Raw genomic sequence first — 15,392 nt, forward strand, 5'->3', positions numbered from 1 at the left:
CATTTCGAAAGTAACAGAAACATCATTTTTTGCATTGCATTTTGACCCGCAAGTTTTTGTTTTGCATTGCATTTTTTTGTGCGACACACATACAAACCGCATTTTCAAAATAACTCGTACTAGCCAACACAAAAACCTCGTTCAAAAATGAAAGTAGTGTGCAATCCATTTGAAACCCGGTTAGATTTGATTCTAAAAATACTAGCATCACTGTGGCAAAAAAAGGAAATATAAATTGCAGTCCATAAAGGTAATTATATCAAGGAGGGTACTAGGGTGCGTTATATATATAGACTTGCATAGCAAGTACATTACGCCACATAGGGTACCACCAAGTTACTGCCAAGTTCCACTTACTGGACGATCTTCATACCTAGTCGGACCCAAAAGTTATACCACCAAAGTACCAGTTACTACCAAGTACCAATTACTACTAAGTTGCACTTACTGGATCCAAAAGCTGACACTACCAACTTGCAGTTACTGGCTACTACATACAGATTATAAAACTAGCGTCAAACTACTGCCATGGGTCAACGAATCCTCATGCCACTAACCATGTTCACCCTAAGCCCACCTCCACTCCTTTCCATGAACCTGAAGATAGCCATTTGATCTTCTTTCATTCTGGCTCCCTCAACGACTTCTCTCCAGTTCTTCGTCATGATCGCACGCCCGTCCTTCTTGCCCATCTTGAACAAGACCTTTTTATTACCTTCAAAATGTTCGTTGGTGACACGCACAACCATGGGCTTTCGTAGATAATCTTTGAGGTAGGCCTGACTGTAATCCTTTGAGAAGCACTGATTGCACAGGGAAATAAATAATGTTACATAAAAAATTAAGTATGATTTGCACACAAAAAAAGTAAGTACGATTTGCACAACCACGCCCGTCCTCCTCTCTGTCTCTACATGATGGCATTTTCACTAGTGAAGTATGATTTGCAAAAAGAAAAGTCCAAGTGTTTACCATCTTGCTCTTCCCTCTGATGACTGCCGAGCGAGTGACGGTGCTGACAAAGTATGGTATGGGAGGTTGGCACTGCTTTACTATGGATTTGAGACAGTCCCACCGATCCTCGTTTAGCGATACATAGTTGCCGTAGAAGATGCGATCCTCGAAAGTTCCTTTTCCCACAATGTATCCCGGACCTGTATAAAAAAATCAAGATGACAGAGCACTAAATAATTTCATACGTAAGATCTAGAACATCAGCACTGGGTTAATGATCAATGCCTACTCCAATGATCAAGAAATGAAGGACATAGATAACCCAATCACATCCACCCATCAATATCTCGTAGAAACATGGGCAAACTGAATATTTGATTTATTTAAACTAACAACTAAACACTCCTCTATGTAAGCTCTAGTCCAGTCAATGTTGATTTGGAAGGTCATCTAGAACCCAAACAGAGTAATGTGTGGTAATCAAGTGTCACTCAAATATCAACTTTTGATATTTCACGGTTCATTTAATATCTGACCAGCCATATAGAACTTTACCCCATAGTGCCAAGATAGGATCGTGGTCCACATCTCCATCTCCATCAGAACTATCATCAGTGTCATAGTCGCTAGAGGTGTCGTCATCAGCACTATAGCCGTCACTCCGACGTGAAGTGCCATCTGAAGCATCATCTGAGGTGGTCCAGTGATCACTCTCTTCACTGCTGATCAGGATGGTTTCCCTTGCCATTCAAACCTGTTGCATGCATTGCAATGAACAAATGTTAGTTATTGATATATGAAATAAGTCTTCCATTAGGACTTGTTAGCACCATATACGATGTGAATAATCTTTTCGCATACTTCTCGCTAAGTACGTAGTTCATGTATAAACATCTACATGAAAAAGCTAGTCGACAACTATTCACACGACTAGTCAAGACTAGTGGTTAGACTCATAATCATTGGGCAGACATAATCAATTAGGATATTTCAAGGTTACAATTTTGTGAGCTGGACAAGAAAACTTGGTAACCAACCAATTAGTAGCCATGTAAAAATGAACCATGATTGACTGCTCTCATCGAGCAATACGTGAAACTATAACTGATCTGCCTTTGATCACTGCAAATTTCCTGATGGGCTGTTGTTTGGTACCATCAGGTAATAAATATAAAGTCTTTAAATTGTCCCAACAAAACAAATAATGCATTTGCTGCTGTACATAACATTTTTAGAGGTAGCTGTGGAGGTTAATTTTCCAATTTCCAGTGAGAATAAGGACATGATAGAATCTCTCAAGCAAGATGACCGCTATGAGAACGAGCAAGGTATGCTGACCAATAGTCACCGTTTTGTATACTTGCTATTTATTTACTCATTATTACCCATACCAACAAGTAAAATCATGATTATGAAGTACAATGGCAGAAAATCTAAAAGTGAGGAATTTGTTGCAATGTGAAGTACTAGCTCACAGCAAATTTTCATTGACCCCAACAAGCCCATACCATATCTTGGAGATAGGCTGACATAATTCAAGTAAGCAGTAACAACAATCAGCAAAAATATGCACCAACCAAAAATATTACATGTGTGCACATATCATCAAAAACATGCACCAATCAAGAGCAGTCTATACTTGACAAATCCTTCAAAATATGCACTAATAATCATACTACCACCGAGTAATACATGAAACTATAACCGATCCTCATTCCATCATTACAAATTTCCTCATGGGCTGCTTCTGTGCTCGCCTTTTTAGTTTTTAATAACTAAGCATCAGCAAATACATATACACAGTCTTCAAACTATCCCAACAAAACCAAAACATGTGTATGCTCCTGTGAATATACTTTTTCTATATCTAGCAGTGGGGGGTCATTTTCCAGGGGGAAAAACTACTTGATAGCATCTGTCAAGCAAGATGATAGCATAGTGAAGGCTATGTCGACGAGCAAGGTATGCTGGCCAACACCCACCTTTTTCTCTTACTTGCACGGAAGTGTTTACCCATTACTACCCATACGAACAAGTAAAACCATGATTATGTAGTACATTGTCAGATTATCTTGCTGTAAAATTACTTGTTGCAATATGACCTACTAGTTGACAGTAAATCTGCGAATACCCGAAACATGCACACAAGCAAGTGTCAGATTTTAACTTGGGCGGTGCTGTCAGATCGACATTCGAAGGGCAGGGAAGATCAATCTTACCTGCGAAGTGGTACCAGATGGGGCTGGAGTGGACTTGTTTGAAGCTGGCACCACCGGAGCTTCGGGCGGCGCGACCAGGATTGGGGATGAAAAGTTGCGGTTGTCGGACCTTGTTGTCGACGAAGCAGTGGAGAATCGTGGCCGGAGCAGGGGGGAGTAGGTGGCCTCGCGGATTCGGCGAATTTGACAATGATGGGAGCGGCCAAGGTGATGGCTTGGCAAACCCTAGGCGTCGCCCTCCGCGTCGCCTCTCTGTCTCTGCAAAGAACGAAGTGGGGTGGGATTGGGAATGGGGGTGGGGTTGGGGCCATCGCCCACTTTTCTCTCTGCCTCCCACTTGTGCAGGCCCACAAAAGGAACAAAGTGTTCGGCCGGATCAGATGCAGATTTGGGAGCTTTACCAATTCTGGCCAAACAGAAAAGATCAGCATGACCACATGTGTTCTTTTGAAGAAACCCTAAAAATACACTGCTGTTCATATTGCATGTGGATGAGTCTTTCAGTACACCAATTGATCTTGAATAATTTTAAGCACTCCACAGTATATATATATAGATATGAAAATAATGGTTAACCAATAAAATGGTAAACTATTCGATGCAAGGTTACAAATATTTGAAAAAATGAATAATTGAATTGTATGAATTTTTATGATTAAATTTAATAAATGTAACATTTCTGCAAAAACTATGATAATTAAAATATTCATTGGTATTTAAAAAAAACAACCGCAAATGACTACTTATGCCAACTAGAACTTCTTCAGGGTTTCGTTTATTCATCTATTCTTTGGCATGCTGGTTCTCATAACGCCTTCTTCGGACCTTCTCTTTGTCCGACAAATTCCTGAGATATTGGGCTAGCGCCTTGTGTTTCGCCCTCACACCATGCTTCATTTGGTATCCTTTGGCAACTCCTTCGGCGTGCTCAAGAATACTAACAAAAGCCGGGTCCAGATATTTGCCACAGAACGCGCAACGATACGCCATACGCTTAAGCACATTGCACTGTCCATTCTGCAATTCTTCAAGGGTTTTCTGAGTGTGTGCATCCATCTCTCCTTCGGAAATGTCCACATAATCATGAGAATAAGGCTGCAAGTTTAAATTATGTATGATATAAGCTGCACCTTTGTTTACAGTACCTAATATTCCCTAAGTTTCATACTGTAGTGCCTATAAATTATTTTAAAGTAAATATTTATTAACTTTGAAAATTTAAGGAGAAAAAAGCAATATCAAATCCATATGAAAGCATAAATCATATGATGTACTTTAAAAAAATTTGTCAATAAACATGCAACCTTTATGATGTCTGACTTTTGGCATAAAACCAAAACGCACTAAATTGTGGAGTGGATGAACCATTAATTTCTCAAAGATTGATTGAATAAATAATGATCATTGCGTACTGATGATCAACATTAAATTTAGAGCTAGATTCCATTATGCCAATTCAACAATGTATTGATGGTTTAATGATTAACCTCTAACCTTAAACTTGAAGACAGATCTAGGGTTAAAAAATTAAAATTACCGTAACGGAATTCCAGTCCATGCCGTGCATGTGCTGCTGCTTGTGATCGACGACAGAGTACTGCACCTCGTTGAAAAGATGCTTCTCTGGGTCGGACACCGAGTAGTCCAAAGCTTTCCCGTGGGGATCCTGATCCATGCGATGGACGACGACGTCGGTGGTTAGCCCCGCAAGTCCACGATCTGTCACGACACCGTCCATGACAGGCCCCTCACGTCCATGGCCACGATCTGTCACGACGGCCAATCGACCTCCACGAGTGGATTTCATATCCGGCGGCAGGGAGGCGGGCGTGTGAGCGGCGGCGATGGTTTTAGAGCGTAACCTAGGGGGAGAGATGCGGGGAGTAATTGGTAGTTACCTACTATAGCGGAAATACTTATTAGAAAAATTGATTGGTCGGCGTTGGGCACCTTCAATGCAGCGGCGCTTATTTAGGCGCTTAATTAGGATCCTGGAAAAAAAATCACAAGCATAGGCGCTTGGGGCAGGACCTAGGAACTGGATTTTGTACATCTACCTGATGCAATCCAAAGATCGTGTCCGGGGTGGATGGGTTGGGGATTGAAAATTGTGTACATAAACCCTAATGCTCAAGACTTGTGAAAACATCAGATCAAATTGTCATCAAGTGATCTAGTATTACTTGGATCGAGACTTTGTGATCATCATGTAGCCACACCACAAACACGATGGTTCTAGTATTACTTGGATCAACACCTTAGGCAGCAAACTAGTGCATTTCCTTTTTGACTCACCATCTTCCTTCTTGAAAACCACATGTACACACTCATCATGTATACCATAACAGATCAGAATCTGTTAACGAGCGCTCACAAGCTTAACTAGCTTCAAATGAACCTAGCCAATCAGGGTTTTATGCTACTTAATCTAAATGAGCCGATGATTAATGAGCACGAGTTTAACAAGCAGAGATGCGAAACCACACACCAATTAACATAGTTCTACCTTAGTTCAACACTTCCATATATACAAAAGCAAGCACCACTTAGTAGTACTGGTGCACATAGTTCGACCATAAACGTTCACCAACAAAGTATAGCATAGGGTAGTACTTAGCATAGTTAAAACCAAAAGAGCATCAGTTCTAGCTGCGAGGGTGCGCACTTCCCTAAAGCCTCAAAGAAGCCTCATCAAGTAGTCGGCATACGCGGCGTGCCTTGGGATGTTCCGACTGCATGGTTGATGGTCCTCGACAGGTCGCCTTTCATCAGCTTGTTGTAGTAAGGGCATCCGTAGCCCCCCTTCCGATTCTTGGCCTGACACGTTTCTCGAGCACACCACTGTCCAGCTCCCTCACCTTCTGCCTCCTGTAGATCCCCTGGGTTTCTGGGTCGCTGTCGACATCGTCACTTAGGACCTAAATGTAGTACAAAATGTCGCGTAAGTATATTTAATATGATAATTCACCATGCACATAGTCTATGAAACATAATGTAATTGATGACAGCGTAAAATATCTTCAAATGACGTTGAAAAAATAAATGCATAACTTATTAGTTGCTACATAAGCAACTAAATGGGATAGTACCATATATAGTAAAAAAATGAAGGATCAACCATACATGTCGAAGAGAGCACTAGCATTGCCACATTTTGCCACACATTTTTCCCAAGCTTGCCTAAGGTTAGTTCATCAAAATAAGAGCCACAAGTTGGGAAGCCTAAGGGAACCATGCCACACTTATTGTGTGTATGCCATGTGGGACCCAAGTGTGGCTTGCCTAAGGTGTGGCTGGAACCAAACACTCACTTAAGTTGGTCAAACTTGCCTAACCTTAGGTATGGCAATCTTTGGCAAAGTTAGTCACAAACCAAACAGCCCTTTAGTGCAACAAAATTCACTTGTTACGTAAAAATGCATGAACTGATGATGTAACATGGCAGAGCAGCATACAGATGTACTAATGCAAAAAAAGACTTATAACTTACATGCATGACTAGATAAAATAGCTCGTGAGCTGTATCTCTTTAGGGTTAGAATTTTGTGTGCTTATGATGATGGATATTGAAAGTCCCCATGTTATCATCGTGGAAGTTTCCCCTGTTGATCGATACCCCACCCATCAATGTTCCTGAACCATTCAACGTTCTAGGTAAAGTAGTTAATTATTATGAATTCTGACAATAAGTGATCCCAAATGTTGTACTTACAAAAAACGGTTTTTATCATTTATGCCACCAGTTGTGTCCCACAACTAAGAATCACCACTAGGAATTTCTACTGCTAAAAAAAGCCATCGCTTCGTTAGACACATGCTCAAAAATGCCACTGCACATCATTATTTTGATATCAAATCTATCTTGACATGCTATAATGGCATCAATACCTATGGACCAACATGCCAGCTCTCCCTCTATCTCACTACAATATAGTGTGGGCCCACTTGATCCCAACAGCGTTCTTATTTTCCTGTAAAATTATTCGCTTACTTACTCCTCACAAGTGGGGCCACACTTATCATTGTGAGATAGAGAGAACTGAAATGTGGGCCTGGGCTTTTTTTGTCATATTGGATGGTCAACAAGTTTTACATGAAAATAACAATGTCTAATGGAATTATTGAGCAAACATCTAACGGAACGATGGCATTTTTGATACATCTAATGGCATTTTTGAGTAAGCATCTCACGAACCGATGGCATTTTTGAGCGGCTGTAACTTCTAAGGGAAAAACTGAGTAGTGGGATACAACTGGTGGCATTAATGATAAAAACCCTACAAAAGAACTAATTAAAACAACTCAAGTAAAACATTGATGATATCCAATTTCTTTCTAAAATAGCAATTGCTTAGAGATAATCAATGTTTAAAAGCATTGCCACAGCCACATATGGAACATTTAAACCAAAGATTGATCAAGTGCAACCAAACATGTACTCAACATTTTAATACCTTATTTGCCTTGTACTGACTAGGGAAAACCTAGGATATTACAAAATAAATAAATGGGATAGATGACTAACCTCTTCTTCGTTCTCGTCGGCGACGACCACAGGTGGGGGCAGGGGAGGCAACAACCGCGGCAGACGAACACCCGGCTGAGGCTGAGGAGCCACCACCTGCTCCGGCAGAGAAGCCAGAGGAGCTACCTGTTCCGGATTATTAGCAGAATAATTTATATAGGTCAAAAACTGACATATACATGCCTCAATAAATGTAATCTAGCTACACAACTGCGGATCCAGGATTTCATACTTGGGTGTTCAAAAATTTATATTCCAAACTAAAACCACAACAATATTTTCCAAATGGAGGGAGTAATATCTAAAATTTTCATGTGAAAAGATTCTTTGTCCATCGTAATGACAGTACTGACATGAATGACAGAAAATGAAGATTATTTACTTCATGACCATAGAATATGACATTTTCATAAACAAGGCATGGTGTTGTTATCCTTAAGTTGCAGAAAATATTCTCACAATCACCTACGTAGGCAATTCAATTCCAAGGTCAAGCTACGTATTTGTATTAGCACAGTCACCAAACCTAGGTGGATTTATTAGCAGAATAATTTATCTAGATCAAAATATTGGCTATATAGAGCTCAACACATGTAACCTAGCTAGTTACCTAACACATCTACTTGATATGGAGTCCATTGATCAAAGATAAAAAGAAACCCTGGCCTTCCCCAAAAATAGACAAAAGGACTGACCAGAGCACGCCTAGGATTTTACAAAAAATTAAAGGAGATAGATGACTAACGTCTTCTTTGTTGACATCGCCGACGACCACGGGCTCGGGCACAGGAGGCGTCGCCCGCGGCAGAGAAGACACCTGCTCCGTCTGAGGAACCAGAGCAGCTACCTGGTCCCACATAAATAGCAGAATATTTTATATCGATCAAAAAATGTCATATACATGCCTAAACTAATGCAACCTAGCAACACAGCTTCGGACCCAGGATTTGAAAGTTGGGTGTTCAAAAATTTATATTGCAAACCAAAACCACAACAATATTTTTCAAACGGCTGAGATCAGGTTGGCTTTTGAGTCCAGAAGGCATTCTTCTGCCTCTGCTTCTGTTACTCAAGAAATTAAAGAGTTAGGAGTAATATCTAAAATGTTCATGTGAAAATATTATTTTTCCATCATACTGACAGTACAGACAATAATGACAGAAAATGAAGATAATTTACTATGACATTTTCGTAAACAAGGCATGGTGTTGTTATCCTTTACTTGCAGAAAATATTATGCTGAAAATAAGCAACCAAATAATATATTTCATGTAGGGATGATAACAAGTCTAAAATATTACAGCCTAATTGGACTCCAGGAATCAAGCAATTGGTGTTGAGCAAATTGAATGACAAAAAATGTGTCAGCTGGATTAAGCGTGAGAGGCTAGTTTTATACAAATTGACATGAAGTTTAGTGCACAAACTACACCACTTTTAGTCCATTTAGCAATAAAAGAACAATATATAAGAAATTTCGGGCAAAAAACTTCAGGTGGTTGGTAGATCTATCTTAAAATTTGGCATCAACACATTTTGGATGCACGAGAGCCATGGATCGGAGTGGTTGGTAGATCTTAAAAACAAGATAACCTATACAATGAGGAGCCGACCCCCACACCCATGCGCCCATGTGGATCTGCCCTTGAAACCTACTAGATCTAACGAATCTAGGTACGGATTTCATAGATGGAAGAAAAGCAGAAACCCTAGCCATGCCCAAAAATAGATAAGGGACTGAACAAGGAAACCTAGGATATTTCCTAAAATAGGACTGACCTCTTCTTCGTCGTCGTCGCCGTCGACGTTGACCACGGGCTGCAGCAGAGGAGGCAGATGGCGTGGCAGAGGAGTCACCTGCTCCAGCGGAGGAGCTGTTGGGGAACGTAGCAGAAATTCAAAATTTTCTACGCATCACCAAGATCAATCTATGGATTAACTAGCAACGAGAGAGAGGGGAGTGCATCTTCATACCCTTGAAGATCGCGATGCGGAAGCGTTGCAAGAACGCAGTTGGTGGAGTCGTACACGAAGCGATTCACATCGCGGCCGAATCCGATCTAAGCACCGAACAACGGTGCCTCCGCGTTCAACACACATGCAGCCCGGTGACGTCTCCCGTGCCCTGATCCAGCAAGGAGAGAGGGAGAGGTTGGGGAAGACTCCGTCCAGGAGCAGCACAACGGCATGGTGGTGATGGAGGAGCATGGCACTCTAGCAGGGCTTCGCCAAGCACTGCGAGAGACGAGGTGGGAGAGGGGTAGGGCTGCGCCGAGAGAGAGGGAGACTCCTGTCTTCTGCAGCCCCAAAACCCCCACTATTTATAGGAGGACGGGAGGAGGGTGCGCCCCCTCTAGGGTTCCCACCCCTAGGGGGGCGGCAGCCCTAGATGGGATGGAGGGGGGCAGCCAAGAGGGGGAGAGAGGGGGGCGCGCCCTAGGGTGGGCCTTAGGACCATCTGTGCCTAGGGTTTCCCCCTTTCCCCTCCAAGCTGTGCCTTGGGCCTTGGTGGGAGGCGCACCAGCCCACTCAGGGGCTGGTCCCTTCCCACTCTTGGCCCATGCAAGCCTCCGGGGCTGGTGGCCCCTCCCGGTGGACCCCCGGAACCCTCCGGTGGTCCCGGTACATTACCGGTGACGCCCGAAACTCTTCCGGTGGCCAAAACCTCACTTCCTATATATTATTGTTTACCTCCGGACCATTCCGGAACTCCTCGCGATGTCCGGGATCTCATTCGGGACTCCGAACAACATTTGGTAACCACGTATATCTATTCCCTATAACCCTAGCGTCATCGAACCTTAAGTGTGTAGAACCTACGGGTTCGGGAACCATGCAGACATGACCGAGACGTTCTCCGGCCAATAACCAACAGCGGGATCTGGATACCCATGTTGGCTCCCACATGTTCCACGATGATCTCATCGGATGAACCACGATGTCGGGGATTCAATCAATCCCGTATACAATTCCCTTTGTCAATCGGTATGTTACTTGCCCGAGATTCGATCGCCGGTATCCCAATACCTCATTCAATCTCATTACCGGCAAGTCACTTTACTCGTTCCGTAATGCATGATCCCGTGACTAACTACTTAGTCACATTGAGCTCATTATGATGATGCATTACCGAGTGGGCCCAGAGATACCTCTCCGTCATACGGAGTGACAAATCCCAGTCTCGATTCGTACCAACCCAACAGACACTTTCGGAGATACCTGTAGTGTACCTTTATAGCCACCCATTTACGTTGTGACGTTTGGTACACCCAAAGCATTCCTACGGTATCCAGGAGTTGCACAATCTCATGGTCTAAGGAAATGATACTTGACATTAGAAAAGCTCTTAGCAAACGAACTACACGATCTTGTGCTATGCTTAGGATTGGGTCTTGTCCATCACATCATTCTCCTAATGATGTGATCCCGTTATCAATGACATCCAATGTCCATGGTCAGGAAACCATAACCATCTATTGATCAACGAGCTAGTCAACTAGAGGCTTACTAGGGACATGTTGTGGTCTATGTATTCACACATGTATTACGGTTTCCAGTTAATACAATTATAGCATGAACAATAGACAATTATCATGAACAAGGAAATACAATAATAACCAATTTATTATTGCCTCTAGGGCATATTTCCAACAGTCTCCCACTTGCACTAGAGTCAATAATCTAGTTCACATCACTATGTGATTGTAATGAATCCAACACCCATGGGGTTTGTTCATATCTCGCTTGTGAGAGAGGTTTTTAGTCAATGGGTCTGAACCTTCCAGATCCGTGTGTGCTTTACAAATCTCTATGTCATCTTGTAGATGCAGCTACCACGCGCTACTTGGAGCTATTCCAAATAACTGCTCTACTATACGAATCCGGTTTACTACTCAGATTCATCCGGATTAGTGTCAAAGTTTGCATCGACGTAACCCTTTACGACGAACTCTTTTACCACCTTCATAATCGAGAAAATTCCTTAGTTCACTAGTTACTAAGGATAAGTTCGACCGCTGTCATGTGATCCATTCCTGGATCACTCTTGACTGACTCATGGCAAGGCACACTTCAGGTGCGGTACACAGCATAGCATACTGTAGAGGCTACGTCTAAAGCATAGGGGGCGACCTTCGTCCTTTCTCTCTCTTCTACCATGGTCAGGTCTTGAGTCTTACTCAATACTCACACCTTGTAACCCAGCCAAGAACTCCTTCTTTGCTGATCTATTTTGAACTCCTTCAAAATCTTGTCACGGTATGTATTCATTTGAAAGTACTATTAATCGTTTTTGATCTATCCTTATAGATCTTGATGCTCAATGTTCAAGTAGCTTAATCCAGGTTTTCCATTGAAAAACACTTTTCAAATAACCCTGTATGCTTTCCAGAAATTCTACATCATTTGTGTTCAACAATATGTTAACAACATATACTCATCAAAAATTCTATAGTGCTCCCACTCACTTCTTTGGAATTACAAGTTTCTCATAAACTTTGTAAAAACCCAAAATCTTTGATCATCCATCAAAGCGTACATTCCAACTCCGAGATGCTTACTCCAGTCCTTAGAAGGATTGCTAGAGCTTTGCATACTTTTTAGCATCTTTCAGGATTGACAAAACCTTCTGGTTGTATCACATACAACCTTTCCTCAAGAAAATCGTCGAGGAAACAATGTTTTGACATCCTATCTACAAGATTTCATAAATAATGCAGTAACTGCTAATATAATTCCAGCAGACTCCTAGCATCGCTACGATTGAGAAAATCTCATCGTAGTCAACTCCTTGAACTTGTCGGAAAACATCTTAACGACAAGTCGAGCTTTCTTAATGGTGACACTTACCATCATTGTCCGTCTTCCTTTTAAAATCCATCTGCACCCAACAGCCTTACGACTATCAAGTAGTTCTTTCAAAGTCTATACTTTGTTTTCATACATGGATCCTCTCGGATTTTATGGCCTCGAGCCATTCGTCGGAATCCGGGCCCACCATCGCTTCTCCAAAGCTCATAGGTTCATCGTTGTCCAACAACATGACTTCCAAGACAGGATTACGTACCACTCTGAAGTAGTACGCATCCTTGTCGTCCTATGAGGTTTGGTAGTGACTTGATCCGAAGTTTCATGATCACTATCATAAGCTTCCACTTCAATTGATATAGGTGCCACAGGAACAACTTCCTCTGCCCTGCTACACACTAGTTGAAGTGACGGTTCAATAACCTCATCAAGTCTCCACCATCCTCCCACTCAACTCTTTCGAGAGAAACTTTTCCTCGAGAAAGGACCCGTTTCTAGAAACAATCACTTTTGCTTCCAGATCTGAAATAGGAGGTATACCCAACTATTTTGGGTATTCTATGAAGATGCATTTATCCGCTTTGGGTTCAAGCTTATCAGCCTGAAGCCTTTTTCACATAAGCATCGCAGCCCCAAACTTTTAAGAAACGACAGCTTAGGTTTCTCTAAACCATAGTTCATACGGTGTCGTCTCAACGGAATTGCCTGGTGCCCTATTTAAAGTGAATGTGGTTGTCTCTAATGCCTATCCCATAAACGATAGTGTAATTCGATAAGAGACATCATGGTATGCACCATATCCAATAGGGTGCAGTTATGATGTTCGGACACACCATCACACTATGGTGTTCCAGGCGGCATTAGTCGTGAAACAATTTCCACAATTTCTTAATTGTGTGCCAAACTCGTAACTCAGATATTCATCTCTATGATCATATCACAGACATTTTATCCTCTTGTCACAACGATCTTCAACTTCACTCTAAAATTACTTGAACCTTTCAATAATTCAGACTTGTGTTTCATCAAGTAAATATACTCAGTATCTACTCAAATCATCTGTGAAGCAAGAACATAACGATATCCATTGCATGCCTCAGCACTCATTGGACTGCACACATCAAAATGTATTACTTCCAACAAGTTGCTTTCTTGTTCCATCTTACTGAAAACGAGGCCTTTCAGTCATCTTGCCCATGTGGTATGATTTGCATGTCTCAAGTGATTCAAAATCAAGTGAGTTCAAACGATCCATCTGTATGGAGTTTCTTCATGTGTATAAACCAATAGACATGGTTCGCATGTCTCAAACTTTTCAAAAACGAGTGAGTCCAAAGATCCATCAACATGGAGCTTCTTCATGCGTTTTATACCAGTATGACTCAAATGGCAGTGCCACAAGTATGTGGTACTATCATTACTATCTTATATCTTTTGGCATGAACATGTGTATCACTACGATCGAGATTCAATGAACCATTCATTTTAGGTGCAAGACCATTGAAGGTATTATTCAAATAACCAGAGTAACCATTATTCTCCTTAAATGAATAACCATATTGCGATAAACATAATCCAATCATGTCTATGCTCAACGCAAACACCAAATAACAATTATTTAGGTTTAATACCAATATCGATGGTAGAGGGAGCATGCGATGCTTGATCACATCAACCTTGGAAACACTTCCAACACATATCGTCATCTCACCTTTAGCTAGTCTCCGTTTATTCCGTAGCCTTTTATTTCGAGTTACCAACACTTAGCAACCGAACCGGTATCTAATACCCTGGAGCTACTAGGAGTACTAGTAAAGTACACATTAATATAATGTATATCCAATATAATTCTGTCGACCTTGCCTACCTTCTCATCTACCAAGTATCTAGGGTAGTTCTGCTTCAGTGACCGTTCCCCTCATTACAGACGCACTTAGTCTCGGGTTTGGGTTCAACCTTGGGTTTCTTCACTAGAGCAGCAACTGATTTGCCGTTTCATGAAGTATCCCTTCTTGCCCTTTCCCTTCTAGAAACTAGTGGTTTTACTAACCATCAACAATTGATGCTCCTACTTGATTTCTACTTTCGCGGTGTCAACCATCGCGAGTTGCTCAAGGATCATCATGTCTATCCCTGATATGTTATAGTTCATCACGAAGCTCTAATAGCTTGATGTCAGTGACTATGGAGAACCATCACTATCTCATCTGGAAGATTAACTCCCACTCGATTCAAGCGATTGTAGTACTCAGACAATCTGAGCACATGCTCAACGATTGAGCTTTTATCCCTTAGTTTGCAGGCTTAAGAAACTTGTCAGAGGTCTCATACCTCTTGACGTGGGCACTAGTCTGAAATCCCAATTTCAGTCTTTGGAACATCTCATATGTTCTGCAACGTTTCAAAACCGTCTTTGGTGCCACAATTTTAAACCGTTAGCTTTACGCACTGAACTATCACGTAGTCATCAAAACGTGTATGTCAGATGTTTCGCAACATCTACAGACAACGCTCGAGGTTCAGCACACCGAGTGGTACATTAAGGACATAAGCCTTCTGTGTAGCAATGAGGACAATCCCCAGTTTACGGACCCAGTCCGCATAATTGCTACTATCAACTTTCAACTAAATTTTCTCTAGGAACATATCTTAGTGGAACTAAAGCGTAAGCTACGACATAATTTGCAAAGACCTTTTGACTATGTTCATGATAATTAAGTTCATCTGATATTTAATGAACTCCCACTCAGATAGACATCCCTCTAGTCATTTAAGTGATACATGATCCGAGTCGACTAGGCCGTGTCCGATCATCACGTGAGACGGACTAGTCATCATCGGTGAACATCTCCATGTTGATCGTATCTACTATACGACTCATGTTCGAC

Source organism: Triticum aestivum, chromosome 1D (genome assembly GCF_018294505.1).
Source record: "Triticum aestivum cultivar Chinese Spring chromosome 1D, IWGSC CS RefSeq v2.1, whole genome shotgun sequence".
Taxonomy (NCBI): Eukaryota; Viridiplantae; Streptophyta; class Magnoliopsida; order Poales; family Poaceae; genus Triticum; species Triticum aestivum.